This window comes from Rhyacophila brunnea, unplaced genomic scaffold (genome assembly GCF_057557595.1).
Source record: "Rhyacophila brunnea isolate RB1 unplaced genomic scaffold, BYU_Rbru_1.0 scaffold_1, whole genome shotgun sequence".
In the NCBI taxonomy this organism is placed as follows: domain Eukaryota; kingdom Metazoa; phylum Arthropoda; class Insecta; order Trichoptera; family Rhyacophilidae; genus Rhyacophila; species Rhyacophila brunnea.
In genome coordinates, this window is record NW_028232751.1 from 48022193 (window position 1) to 48043012 (window position 20820).

General features: G+C 34.1%; 1 protein-coding gene across 2 annotated transcripts in view; it reads left to right on the forward strand.

Annotated features, from left to right (window-relative positions):
• Positions 1-20820, forward strand: part of LOC147079876 (transmembrane protein 198) — a 95751-nt gene that overhangs the window by 59086 nt on the left and 15845 nt on the right. The gene's annotated exons all lie outside the window — the stretch shown is intronic.

Genomic DNA, 20820 nt, shown 5'->3' on the forward strand with positions numbered 1-20820 from the left:
CAAATAAGTTTCATATAAATAAACCTCTTTTATTTTTAAAGTTATACTTCTTTTGGGGCGTTTGGTAGAGAGTGAAATTGAGATTTGCGCGCGCACACCGTTACGAAAGTGCGCGACAGCATGAAGTTAGCTGCGAATCAGTCAGCTGTACACAAACGCAAGTTAGCAAGTAGAATTGTTTCGTTGCCTTGGCAACGAATTTATTATTGTCGGCCAGTTGCAATTTCTTACGTAAGCAAACGATTAAACGTCAGAGTGACAGTTGTTACTTGAAAAATAAAAACAAAGAGAAATAATTATATAATTTAGTAATATAAGTTAAAGTGTACAGAAATAAACCGACGGCGTTCCAATAAGCGGCCCTTTTTCTTGAGTGTGTAATTTAACAAGATAATCTTAAGAGCTAGTCGAAGAATCTAGGTTATCACAAGTTTTTTTTGGTTACGCCATAGAAATATAACTTCTAACGCGCGTACATAAGTATACACACTGTTTTTTTGTATTTTATTAATTGTTTTATTTAAAAATATCCTGTTAAAAAAAATGTTGGATAACAATAAAACAATTTTTTTACATAATATTAAAAACAAATGATCGAGAATTTCAGTTTTTAGGTACCACATACAACAAAACGTAGGTTATGGATTGGATCTTTCACGCATGTTTCCAATTATAATAGAAATTCATAAAAGATCCAATTCTCATTGGATTCTTTTTACATTTTAAATTCTAAAAACACATTTAAGCAATAATGATCCAACCCCATAAATTACTATATAACTCATTAATGAAATGTAAAGTTCGAATAAACTGTACATCATTAGCAAGATAGGTATTTATTCCATTATTTACGATAACTTTTGAAAGCTGGCAGTTTACTGTGATTTTTTATTTATCCAATCTTCTATTTCCTCAATTATCTCAAAACTAGTAGGTTGTGGATTGGATCTTTTCTGCATATGTATATCCAATTGCAAATTAGTGACGTTTAATTTCAGGACAGGACAGGACAAAGTGAATAATAGCGTTTTCCCTTGCGAAAGGTAAATTTCATTAGATATGTAGACTTCTCGAGACGAGACATCTCGACCACAAGCTCTAGCACGTGCAGATTTGGTCATCAGAGATTCACCTTATCACCATATTGTCACTTTTATAACCTATCATAGTATGTCTTCTTCATATCCTTTGCTTCATTACTGGGGCGGGTGGTCAGTGAATTTACAAGCGTTGCCAACAATTTATTTCCGGAGAGGTCCTACAAATCTTGTCGCTTTCTTGATAGTACCGCTAGATCTGGAAGGTACAGGCACTGAGACAACTGGATGCCAGGACAAGTGGGCGTCGGACTGTCGAATGAAATAACGTTCATTAATAAAATAAATAGACATTCATTACAATTTGATACAGAAAGTAGACGAGGAAGATTAATAAGTTTATATCTACTACTTCGTAGTTTTAATTCATTTTTCTCTTAACATAACGTTTTTTTATTGCGAATTGAGAATTATTAGTGCCTGACGTATTATATAAAAATAAAACAAGTCTCTTAACATATGTACAATTAAATCAGTATTTACGTGTGCATTTTTACATTATCACAAAGTATTATATAATATATACATATATATTTTAAAAGTACGTATAATTCACAATTTAACGTCTGTTTATTTTCGAATTTCATTCGATTGCGTGGCGCCCGATTGTCCCGGCATCGAATCATCCTAGAATCCCAGGGCCTCCTCCCTTCGACGCCACCAAAGATCACTATTCTCTCCAGGCTGCTTGGATCTGTTCTTACCACGTGATCGAATAATTAAAAACGCGTCTATTGCAGTTGGCAGAGAGGCGTTCTTTGATGCGAAACTCTTCAAGCACAGAGACATTTATACGCATGGCCGTTTTCATCATAGTATTTAGTTAAACCTCAATAAAACTATAAAATACGTCTGAAGAAAATCTCTACCTCCAAATAGATAGTGAGTTTATTATTATTAGAAACATAAATTCCTACATTTTAATTAATAAATAAATACATTGATGTAGCAGTAGTAGGTACCTTATTTATTTTAAACGATCGCTTGGAGTTGCGCTTGTTACGCAGCTGCGAATAATGTTAAAGTAGGTACTGCCTTTGAAAAAGATAATATCACTGAGTAAGGGGGTAGCCATGCGAACGAGAAATAAGATCGCTAAATTGATTTCCGTTTATGGAATATTTTTTTTAAAGATCTATAATTTGGAATAATTTTTCCTTCGCAAGAAAGAAAATAATAATATGTTCATTCGCTTGTTAGCGTATGTCCAAGGTGAGGGTCATGGCCTACCCCTTTGGATAATTTTTATTGTATTTAGGTATATTACTTACGAACCCATCGCCATTTCATTACTTTGGTGTGGTAGGCAGTGGCAAATGGTGGATGTAGGCTGTTAAGATCCGACATAAATAGAGTACACTAAACTTTGGTTGGTTTCGGTTGGTTAGTTTTTAAAATTCAATTAAACCCTGCGACAACCAAGCCATAATAGATAATAGTAAAAAAAATACTCCTCTATCTATAAAATATCTAAAATTATGCCATTAAATCATACATCATTTTGGATATTTTATAGATACAACTATTTTGTCGGATCGCCCAGAGCATAAGTACCAAAACTATTATGGTTTGGTGAGGCAGGATTAATTAATTAAATTATAATAAGTAATCAACACCATCTGTAAATAATTGCAGTCTTAGTTCAATAAAAACAAAAACGAATGACTGACAAAGTTTAGTGTGCACTATTTAAGTCGGATCTTAACAGCCTCCCTCCACCCTTCGTCACTGGTAGTAGGTAGGTATATTATATTCCCAGATCATCAAATATTTCGCATTTCAGAGTTTCATGTCAAGTCATAAATTTCATTATATTCTCGTAAATTTGTTTTTTGTAGTTAGATACTTGCTTTTCCCTCCACCACCCGCCACGTCTCCACACCCGTTATGCAGGCATATACCGTGGCGTAACGAACGATAGGCGCTGTTCAAATTTGTGCCGAAAGTGTCCCAGGAGCAACTTCCCAAGACCTTGGTTGGCGTGCACTAGAGTGTGCGTGATCCCTACTTCCATATAATGTATTACGGTCAATTCTCGATGAGAAAAGACCTTCTCGCTCGCCGTATAATGCCGCAAACTTTTTAAAAGCTGAGAAATTTTCCCTCTAGATACCAAGTCGCAATAGCCGACCGGTCCAACTGAGGGTCGGACCCACTTGAAAAGCTCTTCCCTTTCAACCGACATATGGGGACACTCCCAGAGGATGTGATCGGCATCCTGCAATTCGCCACATAAGCAAGTCGGAGATTCTATTAGGCCAAGCTGACAGAGCTTGGAGGCAAAACCACCGTGTCCGGTTAAGAACTGAGAAGTCCAATGGTAGTTAGATACTGTCTACATCTACATATTTAAAAAAAAAACGATTAGGCATTGTTTGATAGTAAGTAAATTGAACGTAGTTATGCAGAATGTAGCTAGTCCACAATAATGTCGAGCTGAGATAATGGCACTTAGCAGCAACATGATATTAAAAATGTGCGTATTTTAAAAGCCCGATTTTTATTAGTACCTACATATTTAATTAGCATTATGTCGTTTGAAAAGTTCTTTCGAAGGTGACATAGGTTTTTGAATAATTCATATTTTAAACGTATTTTTAAAATTTATAAAAACATCGATTTTTTCAGAAAATTTAAATGTGCTCAACTTGTTTAGTGTTTTCCAAGATGACAAAGAGATTCTTGAATAATTCATAATTGAGTAACCCATCACATACCTATACATTGAGATATGCGCATAAAAATACTTACGCAATTTAGGGTAGGTATAGATAAACCATCATAAATCCCAGGTGTTCGAATTTAAACTCATCGTCATCTCATCACAGTCATCAACTCATCAGTCATCACTGTCCTCAGTCATCACACTCATCACACCACAGTATAAAACGTACCTATTGATTTATAATATGTTAAATGTTAGCATGTGTCGCCCTCACTCAGCAGACAACTTATACTGGTGGATAGGGAATCCAATCCCGAGCCAAAATTCTGATCCCGGGATTTCGGGATTACAATTTGACAATCCCGGGATCCCGGGACTGGTCCCGGGATTGGCATTTTTTTCCATTGTTAATATAAAATTTTTATATTTACAAATAACATTGATAAAATCGGTCAAAAATAAATCTACTATAATTTATACTATTTAAGACATTTATTGTTAATATTGTATACGTTCAATCTTGGAAATACATAAGTTTAATGGAGTAAATAATATTGTAATAAAAATAATAATGTGAATTTAATATGAGATTGCCGTTTCTGATAGTAAAGACTTAATGAATGGGTTAGCTAGATTTAAAATAGTAAAGCAAATCATGGTGTACTTATGGCCTTTCCGCTTCATAATTCTAATTAGTTAGCCAAATATGAAACTGCCGTAAAACGTATTAGATCATGGTGGAATTACTTTGTTAATAGTGCGAAGCATTGTTTTTTTCCAATCTTTCTCATTTTTATTAATTTATGTGAAAAAATAAAATGAATCGGCAACTTACACACGGGTATAAATCAAACTTCATTCAAACTCAGTTTATTTCTAATTCTAATATTTTCGTTTTTATTTTATTTTCCATAAACATTGATTAAAAAAATCAATCCCGAAAGTTTCGGGATTATGTTTATCAATCCCGGGATTCATAGGTATCGAAAATAGCTCGGGATCCCGGGATTGGAATCCCTACTGGTGGATCTATAGATACATTATTATTATTAGCATTACTATTATTAGTTTTATTATTTTATTTTAATAGAGTATTATACTGCGCTTTATCGACCATCGTATAAATTAAAAATAACAACGTTATTAATTAATAAACCTTTGGTCTTCTTTGAACACTACAGTGACTGTAGAATTAAAAAAAAAAGAGAAGAATAACAGTGTAACCATTTTCCTTTTAACCAAGGGAATACAGAAATTTGTACCGCACAAGAAAAAATCTGTACCGGACAAACAAGAAAACGAGCTAATAAAAACGTGGTAATAATATATAATTCTGAATGATTCAAAAATAGGTTAGCAAATATTTGCGCGGTTAGTATCAATTCGTACCTCAATTAATAATTAATATTTGATGTAATAATGACAGGTTTATTATCAGGTAGCTATTGATCAATTTCAAATTAATGTTCTAATTGGAACATTATTATCTGCACGCGAGCGTCGTAACTCTATGGTTTTGTTACACGTACAAATTAATTTCTCCATGAATTAATGTTCCGCGAACAACGCGTCATTTTTAATCTCAATGCTACACGGCGAATTGCATACATACATTTTACCTAATATAACCCTTCTCAATAGCTTCCTTTCATTTTTTTTTTTATTATATTCATACCATTCAGGTATTTATTATATTAATACATTAAGTTAAGACAATATGTGTGAATGTCTAAATATTTATATTGTAAAAATAAATGATATGGTAATGATGTTGTTATTTTGACCCTTTCACGCAATTTCTTGCGTGCAACACTGATTTATAACTATTAAAAAATTCCAAACTATTACGAGTTACCTACCTATGTAAACGTTACAAATAACAATTATTATGATTGCCATTAAAAAAAACTCATTAGGCGCTCAAATTGATGAGAAAGTAATTTTGTCTATTTCAATTATTAAATGCATGGTTGCGTGTTTTCCCAGAATAGTTAGGTACCTATCTATTCCATGAGAAAAATGTATCAACATTCTTCATTTTCTTATAATATACTTCGCCAGTCTGTCTCGCTAGGTCTTGCAGACGGCTTGGCGGTGTTGGATTTTATTATAATTGTGAAGTATGCATAGATGGCGCCATATTTTTCCCTTCGGGATGGGCTACCACTGACATTTTAATTTTAATACAATATATGTGTAAGTATGTGCAGTTAAATATGATACATAATTATACATCTCAATCATTCGAATATAAAGCAATATATTATGTGTATATATATATAAATAGCAATCCAATATAACGTGATATTAATCTCCTTTGGGTCCCATTGAGATAATAAAAGAAGGTTAGCAGTGTAAAAAATGAATTTAAACATTGGTTTGTTTCATTGTCTATAAAAAATAAATGCTTGCAGCCTTAGAATAATATTTAAAAAATCAAAATTTGAATTAAAAATTAACCTTAAACAATATAGTTTCCCGGTGTGGGACATTCATATCGAGACAAATGTTGATAAATAATGAAGCAATACATAATATTATATCTGATAAGAATAGGAATTTATAAGACCTAAAGATGTGGAATCAGCTTAAAGAGGCCTTCATCCAGCAGTGGATTGATACAGGTTGATGACGATAATGACGATATAAATGGGTAGGTATATAAAATCACAAATTTAAAAAAATATAGTAGTTTATGTGACCAAGAAGAGTAGAATTAGGTTGGGATAACCTTCATCCAGCAGTGGATTAATCTTGGTTGATGATGATAATGACGATATAATGAATGGGTAAATAATATATCAGCAATTTTGTTAAATATAGCAATTCATATGACCGACAGAAATTCAAACAACTTAGAGAGGCCTTCATCCACCGGTGGATTGATTCAGGCTCATAATGATAATGGAAATACAAATAGATATAATATAATATAATATCACCGATTTTGATAAATATAGCAATTCAAATGACAGAAAGGAGTAGAATCAGGCATGGGAGGCCTTTATCCAGCAGTAGATGGGTTCAGGTCAATGATGATAAGGACGATAGAAATAGGTATAATATAGTAGTAGAATCAGGTTGCGGAACCCTTTATCCAGCAGTGGATTGATCCTGGTTGATGATGTCGATATGAATATGTAGATAAAAAAAATGTAATATCACCGATTTTGATAAATACAGAAATTCATATCACAGAAAGGAGTAAAATCAGGCTAAGGAGGTCTTTATTAAGCAGTGGATTGGTTCAGGTCGATGATGATGATGATGACGATATGAATATGTAGATAAAAAAATGTAATATCACCGATTTTGATAAATACAGAAATTCATATGACAGAAAGGAGTAGAATCAGGCTAGCGAGGTCTTTATTAAGCAGTGGATTGGTTCAGGTCGATGATGACGATGATGATAATGATGATAATGACGATATGCATATGTAGATAAATATAATATCACCGATTTCGAAAAATACAGCAATTCATATGACAGAAAGGAGTAGAATCAGGCTAGGGAGGTCTTTATTAAGCAGTGGATTGGTTCAGGTCGATGATGAGGATGATGACGATATGAATATGTAGATAAATATAATATCACCGATTTTGATAAATACAGCAATTCATATGACAGAAAGGAGTTGAATCAGGCTAGGGAGGTCTTTATTAAGCATTGGATTGGTTCAGATCGATGATGATGATAATGACGATATGAATATGTAGATAAATATAATATCACCGATTTTGATAAATACAGAAATTCATATGACAGAAAGGAGTAGAATCAGGCTAGGGAGGTCTTTATTAAGCAGTGGATTAATCCTGGTTGATGATGATGATATGAATATGCAGATAAATACAATATCACCGATTTTTATAAATACAGGGATTCATATGACATTACGGAGTAAAATCAGGCTAGGGAGGTCTTTATTAAGCAGTGTATTGGTTCAGGTCGACGTGATGATGATGATGACGATATGAATATGTAGATAAATATAATATCACAGATTTTGATAAATATAGAAATTCATATGACAAAAAGAAGTAGAATCAGTCTATGGAGGTTTTTATTAAGCAGTGGATTGATCCTGGTTGATGATGATGATGATGACAATATGAATATATAGATAAATATAATATCACCGATTTTGATAAATACAGCAATTCATATGACAGAAAGGAGTAGATTCGGGCTAGGGAGGCCATTATCCAGCAGTGGATTGGTTCAAGTCGATGATGATAAGATGGATAGAAATATGTATAATATCACAAATTCGTTAAACCAATAGTAGTAGAATCTGGTTGCGGAACTCTTCATCCAGCAGTGGATTGATCCTGGTTGATGATGATGATTATGATGACGATATGAATATGTAGATAAATAACATTAGAAATTCAATACTGTCAAGAATACAATCAACGTAGAGAGGCCTTCATCCAGCAGTGGATTTATTGAGGCTCGTGATAATAATGGCATTATATATAGATAGGTAGATAATAATATAATATCACTGATTTTGATAAATATAACAATTCATGTGTAAGTAAGGAGTCGAATAACGCTGAGGAGGCCTTCATCCATCAGTGGATAGGTCAAGATTGATGATGATAGGGACGATAAAAATAGGTAGATATTATACAATATGACACATTTTGATAACTATAACAATTCGTATTAATTTCTTTCGTGTTTGCAATAGCAACTTTGTTAGTTTAATATGACTATATTAAAAAAAAAAAGTGTGCGTAACACAGCGGTTTCCAACCTTTATGCTACTACGCCTCCCCGAAGAAATTTTTTTTTTCCGCGCCTCCCTTACCTTTTATTGTTTTAATATATTAAATACTTAATATAGAAACGTTTTAAATAATAAAAACTTTATTATAAAAGAAAACTGAAAACTACAATTAACAGAATAATAACAAGGTTTAACTATAACATACACATACGTGTAGATTTATTTTTTATAAAAAAATATTTTTAAACATTTAAACCAACTACATCTATCGCATAAAAATTTGGTCTTCTAATCTTGGGGGCAATGTGGAGAGTGCCACTCGTAGCTCTTTTTCGACTACTAACCTAGCTCGATATTTGGTTTTCATTGCATCCAGTGCCGAAAAGCCCGTTTCGCATAAATACGACGTTACAAACGGTAGAAGCACTTGCATTGCTTTGTAATACAAATATTCATACTCTCCGCTAAGATTCATAATCATTCAAAATATTTTATTATTATATTATATTAAAGAAATCACGTCAAAAACAATTTAAAAAAACAATATCACACCCTGCCTACAAGCTTCAGTTGACACTTTAGCTACGAGTAACATTTAAATTTGAGGTTATTGTTTTCATGCAACCAGCGGTCATTTTGTGCATTACCGAAACAGAGCGTTTGCAAAAGCGCCATTTTTTAATTTCTCCGCTCCAAATATTTTTTAATAGGATTTAAATATATGTATTATGTTTTATATTTTAAAATAAACATTGATGCACTGAATTTTCACTGTTACGTTAAGATATGAAGTTTTATTTATTTGTAGATATTATGGTATAAATTTTTTTTTATTAAAAAATTTTGGCGCCTCCCCTGGCAATAGATCGCGCCTCCCAGGTTGGAAACCACTGGCGTAACAGCCACAAAGAAGTATTTTAAAAAATCAAATTTGGAATATCATGTTATCTATGAAATGGCGTACAGTGGCGGACGCTGCTGTTGAAAGATAATTTACGTAGTGAATTGTACCAAAATTATTGTTTTCTCACCAGAAAAAAGTGCGCCAATGCCTACATTACGATATTTGAATAAAAATAATCGAATTCGTTTGTCAATTAAAGGATTAGAAGGTCTTAAGCGACAAAGACGTCATTCTGCTGTACGTTAAATGAAATATGGCGAATCGTATACGGTATATGAGAAAATATCGGATATAAACGTCACGTACCTGTAAAATCATTGAAAATTTCTAAAATGTGGCCAATTCAATCGGTAGATGAATCGGTAGCGCACTTTTTGAAGTGAAGATGTAAAAATAACAATAAAATGTCGCTTAAATGGGCTGTTGGTGCGTTTACCAAAATCTCTTAGGATAATAATATATAGGAGATTAGAATGGGCGTGTTTTGTCTTCATGTTATAATATAATACTTGTAATCATTATTATGCATCACCATGTCGTCTTCTCAACTACCATAAGTACATAAATTCCATTAGGGGCTGCAATACCGGTTTTAAAAACCGGTATCCCAGTATTTTTCGATACCGAAATACCGATTTTAAAAATTATACAATACCGACATATTCGGTATTGAAAGTGGAAACAAAATGTATTAATTGACATAAAGAGTTTAACAGGACTGTATTTTTTTGTCGGGTTACGCTATGTCTGGTTTACTTCCGTTGCTCTTCGACCTCTTTGGTGACTAGCAACGACACGTAGATTTTCGAAATATACTTGTGTCAAAGGTAGGTATGTAAGTACATAATTCTATAATTTAAAATTTATCCAAATATTTTCGCTGTTTGTTGTTTGGTGTATTTTTGTATAGATATATGATATATCTGAAATCCCGGTTAAAAACTGTTCGTTTATATAATCATGAAGAAAGTGGCAGTAGTTTAACTTCTAGGTAATTGTTAATATCAGCATCTCTACAATATCTTACCTTTACCTATTTTTAAAAGTTTGTATATAAAATATGTACAAGAAATTTTTATATATGTATTTTATTGATAGATAAGTACTTCTGTTTTATCATATATTTCACGAATACCGGTATTAATACCAACGAACGAGACAGATTTTATAAATCTAAATTAATTGGAAATATTTGGGGTTTTTGATAGATACGGGTGAAAATAGTGAAGATTGCTACAATTAATGTACAGACTTACAAACTAATCTGTAGAATGGCCATCAATAGAACTACAAACTACCATAGGACGCCATTTTGACAATTTCATTCGAATGTCAGATGTTGTCCAGCTACGAGTCTTGATTGGGTAGTTTTCGACAGTGGCTCCCCTATCCCATTCTTCAGATAGTTTGTAGGTCTGTAAACAATATATTTTACAAGTGTAATTTAAACAGACCACGAGTCACTTTTCCAGTTTTATTTTCTAGCAGGCTTCGTCTAGTAAAGAAGTTTTTGGGATTTTCATACGTAAATAAAAAAAAAACTCTTCGTTTTGTTATGGTACCAAGTCATTCACCATTGGCGTCCGGTAATGACACGTGAGTCCGTTAAAGTATATTTTACATCTCGCAGCAAAAAAAGTAATTCGATTTACAGATCAGTGATCAGAAAAATTCGCAACATCGCGTAGCCATATAGACTAGCGTGGCGGAGCACTTAATCCTTTTCAGGTCTCTGTTGAAGCGTCTGAGAGGAAATATCCATCGAGTAAGAATAACATTAGGATTTGTAAAGAAAAATATATTTTTCATTTACAAAAAAAAAAAAACATCGTACGGTGTACAGATGTACAGGTGTGTACATGATATAAAACAGAATTTTCCATTTGTTACCATACTGTTAGAACAGGGGTTCTTAACCTACGGGTCGTGACCCATAATTGCGCCGTTTGGCATATTGTGTGGATGGCGAAACACAAAATAATAATTATAAATATCATAGGTAGAGTCCGTATTCTTTATGCTGGCGTTCACGTCACGTCACGTCGCTCGCGGACGGAAAGCATTGTGTCATCGCGTTCGACTGTTGCAAGTTTTCCATGGGAGGGATCGAGAGGGAATGCAATGTTAAGATGCTGAAGCAGGGGGGAAACCGCACGCCAGCATAAAGAATACAGACTTTACGCTACATTACAAATAATGTACAAACATAATTTAAAACTTATTTTTTGGATATTTTGAAAAAAAACGATTTCGCTGAAAGAGATGAAAAAGCTCTCAACTTTGACTTTAGATGGAATACTTCTTTAGGCCACGAACCCAAAACTTGCTTACTGAAAACTGCTCTTGCCGTGTATCAAAAAAGGTTAAGATCATTTTTTTTTATTTCCTCACTCCCCATAAAATCAAATGATACATTTGAAATGGTATGACGATAAACAATAAATACTTTTAAATAGAGCGTTGGAGCGGAGCTCGGAGCAGGAGCACAGAGCACTGGAGCAATGGGATTTTACCCGGAGCACCGAATATTTGTAGTGCTCCACTGCTCCGGATGTTTATTTTTATTATTAAATTGTCGTCCTAAAATCCAATGAAAATAGTATATTTTGAACACTGGAATTATTTGAAATATGGCAACCACTGCCGAGTAATAAATAAATTCATTTTTTTGACAGAAGAGGCAAATAATGAGAGACGATTTGCTGTCGGTTTTTTTAACCTAGAATTAATAATGAAAATGATGATTATTTTAAAACTGCTTATTTTTTATTTTTTTAACATTTGTATACATATAATGCTTATTAAAACTTTTTACCCGGAGCAGAGCCGGCGCAAGTATTAGGTCCCGGATCGGAGCAACTCAAAAAAGGATCCGCTTCAACGTTCTGCTTTTAAACGCGATGCTTGTTCTAATACAAGCAGAACGTATCACCACATCAAAACGTATAAAATTACGCATACAGGAGAAAATCAATTTTAAATAGGTACTGTTTTGATATGCCTCATGTCTCTCACATACGATTCATACAATGTGAGGTATCGACTTGTATTCCCTTTTTGAATAGTTTAACGGGCCACCCCCTTACCCACAAGCACCTTCTGTGGGGGGGGGGGGGGGGTAATTGCCGCCACTTTGGGATTAACTGACGTAAAAGATTTGATTGAGTTGACAGTCTGAGAATGAGGATGTCTGACAGCCAAATCAATTTTCGAAGATGCTCCTCGGCCAAAATAATTGGGACACATCGGGCTGGATCGGATCGTTTGTAATCGAGAAAGGTTATGTAGGATTCAGAGGTCAAGATCCGTCATAATATCTGGGGCTATAGAGCAAAACAATGATAAAATAATAGAAAAATCGGTACTGTTCGGTTATACCGGAGGCAGCGGAAAACGCATTTTGAAAATAGCCGATAAACTGGATTATTTGTTAGGTTAACCTAACCAAACCTAACCTAACCTAACCTAACCTAACCTAACCTAACCCAACCTAACCGAACCTAAACTAACCCAAACTAACAAATAATCCAGTTTATCGACAATTTTCAAAATGCGTTTTCCGCTGCCTCCGGTATAACCGAACAGTACCGAAAAATGAAATTCATTCTAATGCTGACAACAAATCCACTTAGAATAAACAATAAAAAAATCTAATTGTTCTCACAGTTTTTTTAATTATCTGGAAATCATGATTTTCGCATGTTATCAATGAAAAAAGAATACAACTGTTACGAATGTAAATTCATTTTAATATTATAGTGCGCCTAGAGCGGAATGCAGAAACATTGGTTATAACTAAAATTTCCTTAGCAGAAAACACTATGCAGAAACATTGTCCTTAGTTAAGATCAATTCTATTGAAAATAATACCATATTTATAAATTCTCTTTCCTATAGTTTAGGTAAATTATTTTATAATAATTGTTAAACGATGACCAAAATATGACAACTGCATTTTATAAATGCAATAACTATAAATACATATAAATATTTAATTATAATACTCTTATGGTTCCGTTATAAGCCATTATACGTGATTCCACAGGCATCGCAAGATATTTTTTTAACATGGTAACACTAGCGTCAAGTGTCATTTTATCATTTGGCATCTTGTATTTCTGCGGGCTGGCGTATAAAAGTAAAATAATATTCTGCAAGTACATGCCAAACGAATTAATACTATCAATATCCATATTGAGATACATTGTTAAATGAATTTTAGTGTATGGACTGTTTTATAGACATGCGAATTTATTTTGACAGCAGCTGTCAGTGGTAAATGGTAATACAGAAGGGGGCGTGTTCATAACAAAAGTAGTCTATGGCAGTGGTTCCCAAAGTTGACTGGGCTCCGACCCATCTAAAAAAAAAATCCAATCTTGGGACCCACCTCTTAGGCATAAAGCCCACCAAGAAAGCGCTCGACGCGCTCACTACTGAGTAGGCCACCTCCCACCCGCGCATTACCCTTCACCTATGTAATAAGCGGCTCAAGCAGCACAAAATAATTATTATTACAACGCCTCTCATAACAAAGCAATAAAAATATTATATTATTTCGGGGCTTGTAATTAATATTTACGACGACATTATTCAACCAGCGAAATATAGGACATGCAATAAAATTAAACAATGAGATCTCTGTTATTAAATAATTGCTTCTCGCCCGTCGATCGACGACGCCGTCCAGAGCGTGATTTTGCTCGCTGTGTTCAATGAATGGACTCCATTGTATTTTCTTTCATTCGTATCGCCGAGAAGCGGTGATTCGCGAAAAAACGATGATTCATGCGGCGGGCGCGTATAATGCGTCGTCAAATACAGTGGGCGCTGGCGTATTTGATTACGTTGTATTTTCGTTGATTTACGCGCTACTTGTGAAATTTTGCGCGAGAGCCACACTTGCTGCGTTAAGTGGGTTTTACGCCTTAGCTGTCTTAGAGAAAAGAGGGTATACATATTGGTAATGCTCAGATTCTCTAGTGGCGAGTCGTGGAACTACTTAATGCTGTCTTATCTGTTCTAATTTAAATTAAAATTTTTTTTTTTATAAGTGTTACCAATAGAATGAAAGACTGTTGAAATAAGAAACACAACTTAAATAAAAAAAATATTACATAAATACCTACACCTGCAAGGTTTTTTTACAAAGTTATTTCAATGGGAAGGATGTATTTGTTTCTTATTTTTCTTCATTACAGTTTTAGCATCAACTTCAACTTTAGTTACTTTTAATCGCAGTGAGTTTGATATATCCAATTTATTTCGGTATTTAGTTTTAATGTTAACCATAGCCGAAAATCCGACCTCACATAGATATGAGGTAGTAAAGTGGAGGAAGATTTTCATAGCTTCATCGAACAGGCAAGGATAATTATCAGCAACTGAGAGCCAGAATTTCGTTAACTGTTTACGATTGAAACTATTTCTCAGTGACGTATCTTCTGATAAATCAATGAGTTCTTCACTTGCTTTTATTGACATAATAGTTTGTAAGTCGTCTTGAAATGGGTAACAAATCCGACGCAACGAATCAAGCCATCTGTAGTGCATTGGCAATTCAAATTATTATTATTTTATCACAATATTTTTCGTAACTTAAGTTTATTTCAATTTTTTAGAATTATAAATAGCTGAATGAAATATCAAATTTATCACTTTCTATTTTTTTAAATTCATGTACCTATACAGTGGCGAGGGCCCACTCAATATTCGCTCGCGACCCATAGTTTGGGAAACCATGGTCTATGGTTAAGGATTCCTTAACTCTATACTCAGGATTGTCCATAGTTAAGTCATGCTTTTCGGCGACTTATTCTTAGGATCGAAATCTTAGATTGTGCATGCCGCTCCTAGTGATTAATGAAATATTTGGGAATTATTAGTTGTTTTTGATATTTTTATTGAAATTTTCTGACATAACACGTTGGATAAATCATGATATAATACGTATTTACTATAATTATATATGCATTGTTTTTTATGTATACCGGCATATGTAATAAAAAATACCAAGGTGCTGTTTATACAATATACTTCCGGACAATACCAACACAAAGGAAAGTCAACGTGGTGTGAGTGTCGTCCTCGATATTACCAAATATGTATATTTTTAAATAGACAAAACACGGGTTCTTGGGGTCATCATCTCTCACTTTTTTAAGCGGGGCCACCTGCATCTGTGAGTAGGGAATCCAATCCCGAGCCAAAATTTTGATCCACGGATTTCAGGATTACAATTCGACAATCCCGGGATTGGTATTTTTTCCATAGTTAATATAATTTTTTTATATATACAAATAACTTGGCCAACAATAAATCTAGTATAATTTGTACTATTTAAGACATTATTGTTAATATTGTGTACGTTCAATTTTGGAAATACATAGGTTTAATGGAGTAAATAATACATATATAATATATAATATAAAATAATAATGTGATAGAAAAACAGTTTTATTTATTTATGAAAAGATAACTAATAAAAAACAATTTCAATTAAAATAAAAAATAACATTTTGTTGAAAAAAATTAAAGATTTAAGTAGATACTTAATTAAAACATTATTCTAAATAATATGCCCGAATTAATCACCAAAATAGAATTTTCTAGTAGTGCGCAATGGTTTACTTTCTACAAAAAGAACACAGATTAGGTGTAAATGGCTGAAACGTCTAACTAAATGTTTCTTGATTTATTTATTCTATTTCTCAAATTCACTTTACCGATGTTACCTGCATCTTACATTTTATTATATTGTGGAATTTTTAATTTGTGTTAAACTATTTACAAATCTAAACTATTTTCATTTATAAAATTTCGTAAAATCAATATTGTGTTTAGTGTTTACATATATTATATGAGATTGCTGTTTCTGATAGTAAAGACTTAATGAATGGGTTAACAAGATTTAAAATAGTAAAGTAATAATCATGGTTTATGGCCTTTCCGCTTGATAAATCTAATTAATCAGCCAAATATGAAACTGCCGTAAAACGTATGAGCTCATGGTGAAATTACTTTGTTAAAAGTGCGAAGCATTGTTTTTTTCCAATCTTTCTCATTTTGATTAAGGTGACGCATCAGTGAAACGGCAAATAATTTTCAACTGTAGGCGCGACGAAATTTTGGACTCGCTCGCATTCAGTGACAGAACGTCGAGCTGGAAACACGTCACTTTGCTTCGTGATGGCGACGGGCCAATTAATTCTTAAATCGTGTAAAGATGACTAAAACGTTACCCATTTACTTTAAAAAGAAAACATGTCAATGAATATATTATTATTGTTACTAATAGAACATACGTTAAAGGGCCCACCGCCACCCGTCATATATGCACAACCGTGGATATGCACGGCCGCTTTCTATGACGCTTTAAACGTGTCTGAAATAAGTGATTTTAAGTGCTCATTCCGTCCCGAGACGGAGCCGCACGGGACTGATGCTGCAACCATGTACCGTAGTGCTTAAAGAAGAAAGTTAAGAGAGAAAATGTTTGTTTTTTGGACTGGCTCTGCTGTCCGCTGACGTTAGGCGCTTTGTGTACCCGCATACTGAGTGTCACGAATTGAAATGGATGAGTCTACTGAAGAGTCGGGACTATCCCGCTCCCCATACGACGCTGCAAATTTCTCAAATGCCGCAAAGTTGGCCTCGGTTGCTACCAGATCTCCATGACCAATTGGGCCCCTGTGAGGACGGACCCTGGCAAACAGCTCCGCTCGTTCGAATTCCATAATCGGGCAATCCCAGAGGATGTGTTCAACATCTTGGTGGTCATGTCATACCCGCAGGTACAACCCGGCCCATCTACTATCAAGCCAAACTCGTGGAGTCTTGCGGCGAAGTTGCCATGGCTGGTGAGGAACTGGCTAATCCAGTGCGAAGGTTGGAGTCTTCTTAGAACATACGTTAAAGTGCCCACCACCACCCGTCATATATGCACAACCGTGGATATGCACGGCATAAACAGAACATAAAATGGACGTATGTTGGATTTATATGACAAATTATATTTCGTTTGACAGGCGTCATTTGCACCCGCGACCCGCAATCCGCGCATCGCCCAGCCACGATCTTTTTAGACCGTGCCTCGTGATGTACGGCCTTAATATATGTGAAAAAATAAAATGAATTGGCAACTTACACATGAGTATCTAATAAATCAAACTTCATTCAAACTCAGTTTATTTCTAATGTAGTTATTTATTATTAAGTATTTTTTTCTTTTTTATTTTATTTTCCTTAAAAATTTATATAAAATCAATCCCTAAAGATTCGGGATTATGTTTACCAATCCCGGGATTCATAGGTATCGAAAATAGTTCGGAATCCCGGGATTGGAATCCCTATCTGTGAGTGAGATAAACCGCTACTTGTCAGTCGTGAAATGAAATATCCATTACATTTGTAAGATTTATTTTGGTATTTTAATGGTATACCAATAAAGTCAACCAAAAGAATAAAACCATGTTTTATGTAGGTAGTTTTTTTTTATATAGGTAATAAATAATCACTGAATCAGTGACGTGTAGGCAAAGTGCCACCCTTAAGTATACTTTGAATGCCGTCCCCTTTCATTTTTAGTTTTTAATTGCCTATTTACATATTATGTATTTTCGGCTATCTTAAATGAACAAATAAACAAAAAATCTTTAAATTGATAAACACACATTATTATACGGACAATTAGAGCACTTCCACGAAACATACATACTCTTAAAATACCGGTGGCTTTAGGTATGCGGAGGAAAAATTTGTCTGTACAATAAATCGCCGTTACAATAATTATGTATTGTCATGGATATTACCGTACAACTCAGCCGGTCCGCACATCTAAACTCGTCTCGTCTGCAACGTGTCGAATACGTCGAAGCGACGTCATCATTGTTCACAAAACAGACATTACCACATGGATCTCCGCACATTGGTGGAATGCGTCATTTTAGTTTGTATTGTATGTACTATTTTCACCCGACATGCAGCGCAGGTATTATCCCAAAATGTCACACTTCGTCATTCATATGGTCTGCCGTGTGACATCACTGTCCTCGCACGGCCTTGACTATACGCACATAAGAAGGTTGCATGTTGGGCTCAGTTTTGATTTATGACTATTATCCAAGTCGAGACGATTTTCAATGTGCGACTGGGCTAAGATATAAGATACGTTCCGTCGTTTCCCTATGTAATTTGCCGCTTCTAACCAATACATGACCTGTCTACCCCCACGGGACGTTACTGGTAATAATAATAATACGAAACCAGTGATTCTGGAATGCAAGTCCATGTATTTTCAGTGTGGCGGTTTTAAGTACGTGATGGGTCGAGGTGCCGGAAGCTTTAGAAACCCCTTTGCGATAAATCGCTATACAGCAATAAGTCTTTTTGGACAGTTTGGTTGATTTTTTAGACGTAGATATATTATGAGTATTCTTAAAAAAATTAAACTTTCTGACTTTGCAACTGCCTCATCTACTTCGCAAAAACTGTCTTCGAGAAGATTGTTAGCTGTCAGTGAGTACAAAATGCGGCGTTGCCATTCATATAATTATATATTTTTAAAGGTATTTGGACAATGTTGCCGGTTATATTTTTTATCATTATTTATTTATTTATTTTCGCAGTCAACCCTTACTATGCGTTGGCTTGATAATGGTTCGGACCTCTTTAGATCCACAGAGACATCCCAAATGGGGACCATTCGGGGGTCTGTATAGTACTGACATAAAATTCATGTCTAAATAAAACACGGTTCTTGTTGGTTTACCTTTACACGAAGCCAGCAGCAAACAAATTTGAATCAGAAAACTGAATTAATGTTCATATTGAATCTAATAAAAATGGAGACTGTATAGTATGCGATCATCTCTTTCCGATAAGAAAGCTCACGGCGAACTGCCACGGTGAAATGTTTTACGTACAGCTTATATTTAACCCGTAAAAACCGCCACTGTCTTTTTAAGAGATTTAGCGCCCACTTGGTGGTAATTCACAAATCATGTAAATTGAGTATATTTTTACGTGTGGTGAATACGAAATGATGTATAAATTTGATGAAAGTTAATAATATTTGCATATTGACTAAGGTAACCGAATACTGAGAAACGTATTTAATCAAGTGCGAGCCAATATCGATTTGGCCACCCCTCGCCGTTAACTACTTGTAACGTCATAGGCAATACGCGATAATTTGAGAGAGGGAGGGATAAGGTGGAAAAAACCACCCATATTCTACGTTAGATATGGGTAACCTTTCTTTGCACATTCATAGATTTAGTATCGACATAATTAAGTTAGAAGGTGACTAACTTTTTTTTATCTATGCGTGCGATGTAAAAATTAGCACAACAGTAAGTGTTTGCATGTGCATTATTCATTTTATTCTTGGAGTATTGTCGCCAGCATATCTATGGATGTTTAAAGTCCCCATGAGTGTCTATCTCTATCTCATGTAATGACCGCGTTATGTTATCAGATACCTATTTCATACCAATCAATAACAAACTAACGTTCTTATAAGTGCAGTTTTTTTCAGTATTTAGGTTTTCTTCCATTCCAAATTGTACATTCTTTGATGTGGCAAAATATTATAACTGCAACTTTATTGGTCACAAAGTAATGTTAAAATATATCTGCATCTGACCAAATGTGAAAAAAAGTTGATAAGGCAAAAAGATATACCTATCTGCTTAAATCTCTGTCTAAAAAAATAAAGTAAAGGCTTGTGTTGGGATGCTAATTTCGCTTGGTTTGACATAAAATAATTCAAAATAGGTACCTTATAAACTAACTTGTCAGACTGATTTCAAATCTTTGTTTTTACTCTTCTGGAAAATTGTGTAAACAGCAGTTGTACCATTTGCAATCACAGTACCGATTGCAATAAAATTATAATATTACAGTCTGCAATACTCGGCGAACAACGCGTCAGTTGATCTCAGTGCTAAATCAAATCAAATCAAATTTATTTATTTAACATATAATGAACATAACAAATTATAAATTCAAAGCGTTCACGATATGACATAAAATAAGTGTTAATAATTTTTAAAAATAAAAATACAGAGAAGTGTGAGTTAATAATAAACGGCTATCTCTTATCGGTACTACAGCTCACGGTGAACTGTGATACAGCGAAATGTAATACGTATGTAACCCAAGCAAATGTACAATGTGTAAAAGATTCAAAATGTTTTTATGCAAATGCCATTTAAAAAAATTGCGACTAGTGTCAGATTTTTGATGTGTTTTGATCAGATAAATCCGTATACCACCTACCTACAATCCGATCTATAATCTACTACCTACAAAACTCTGGCTCCAAACACAGATTATACTTAATATGTAGGTACTTATTAATATATATAATCCTGTTCCCTCTTAACTTCTTTTGCCAATCGCTGAAAATTAATT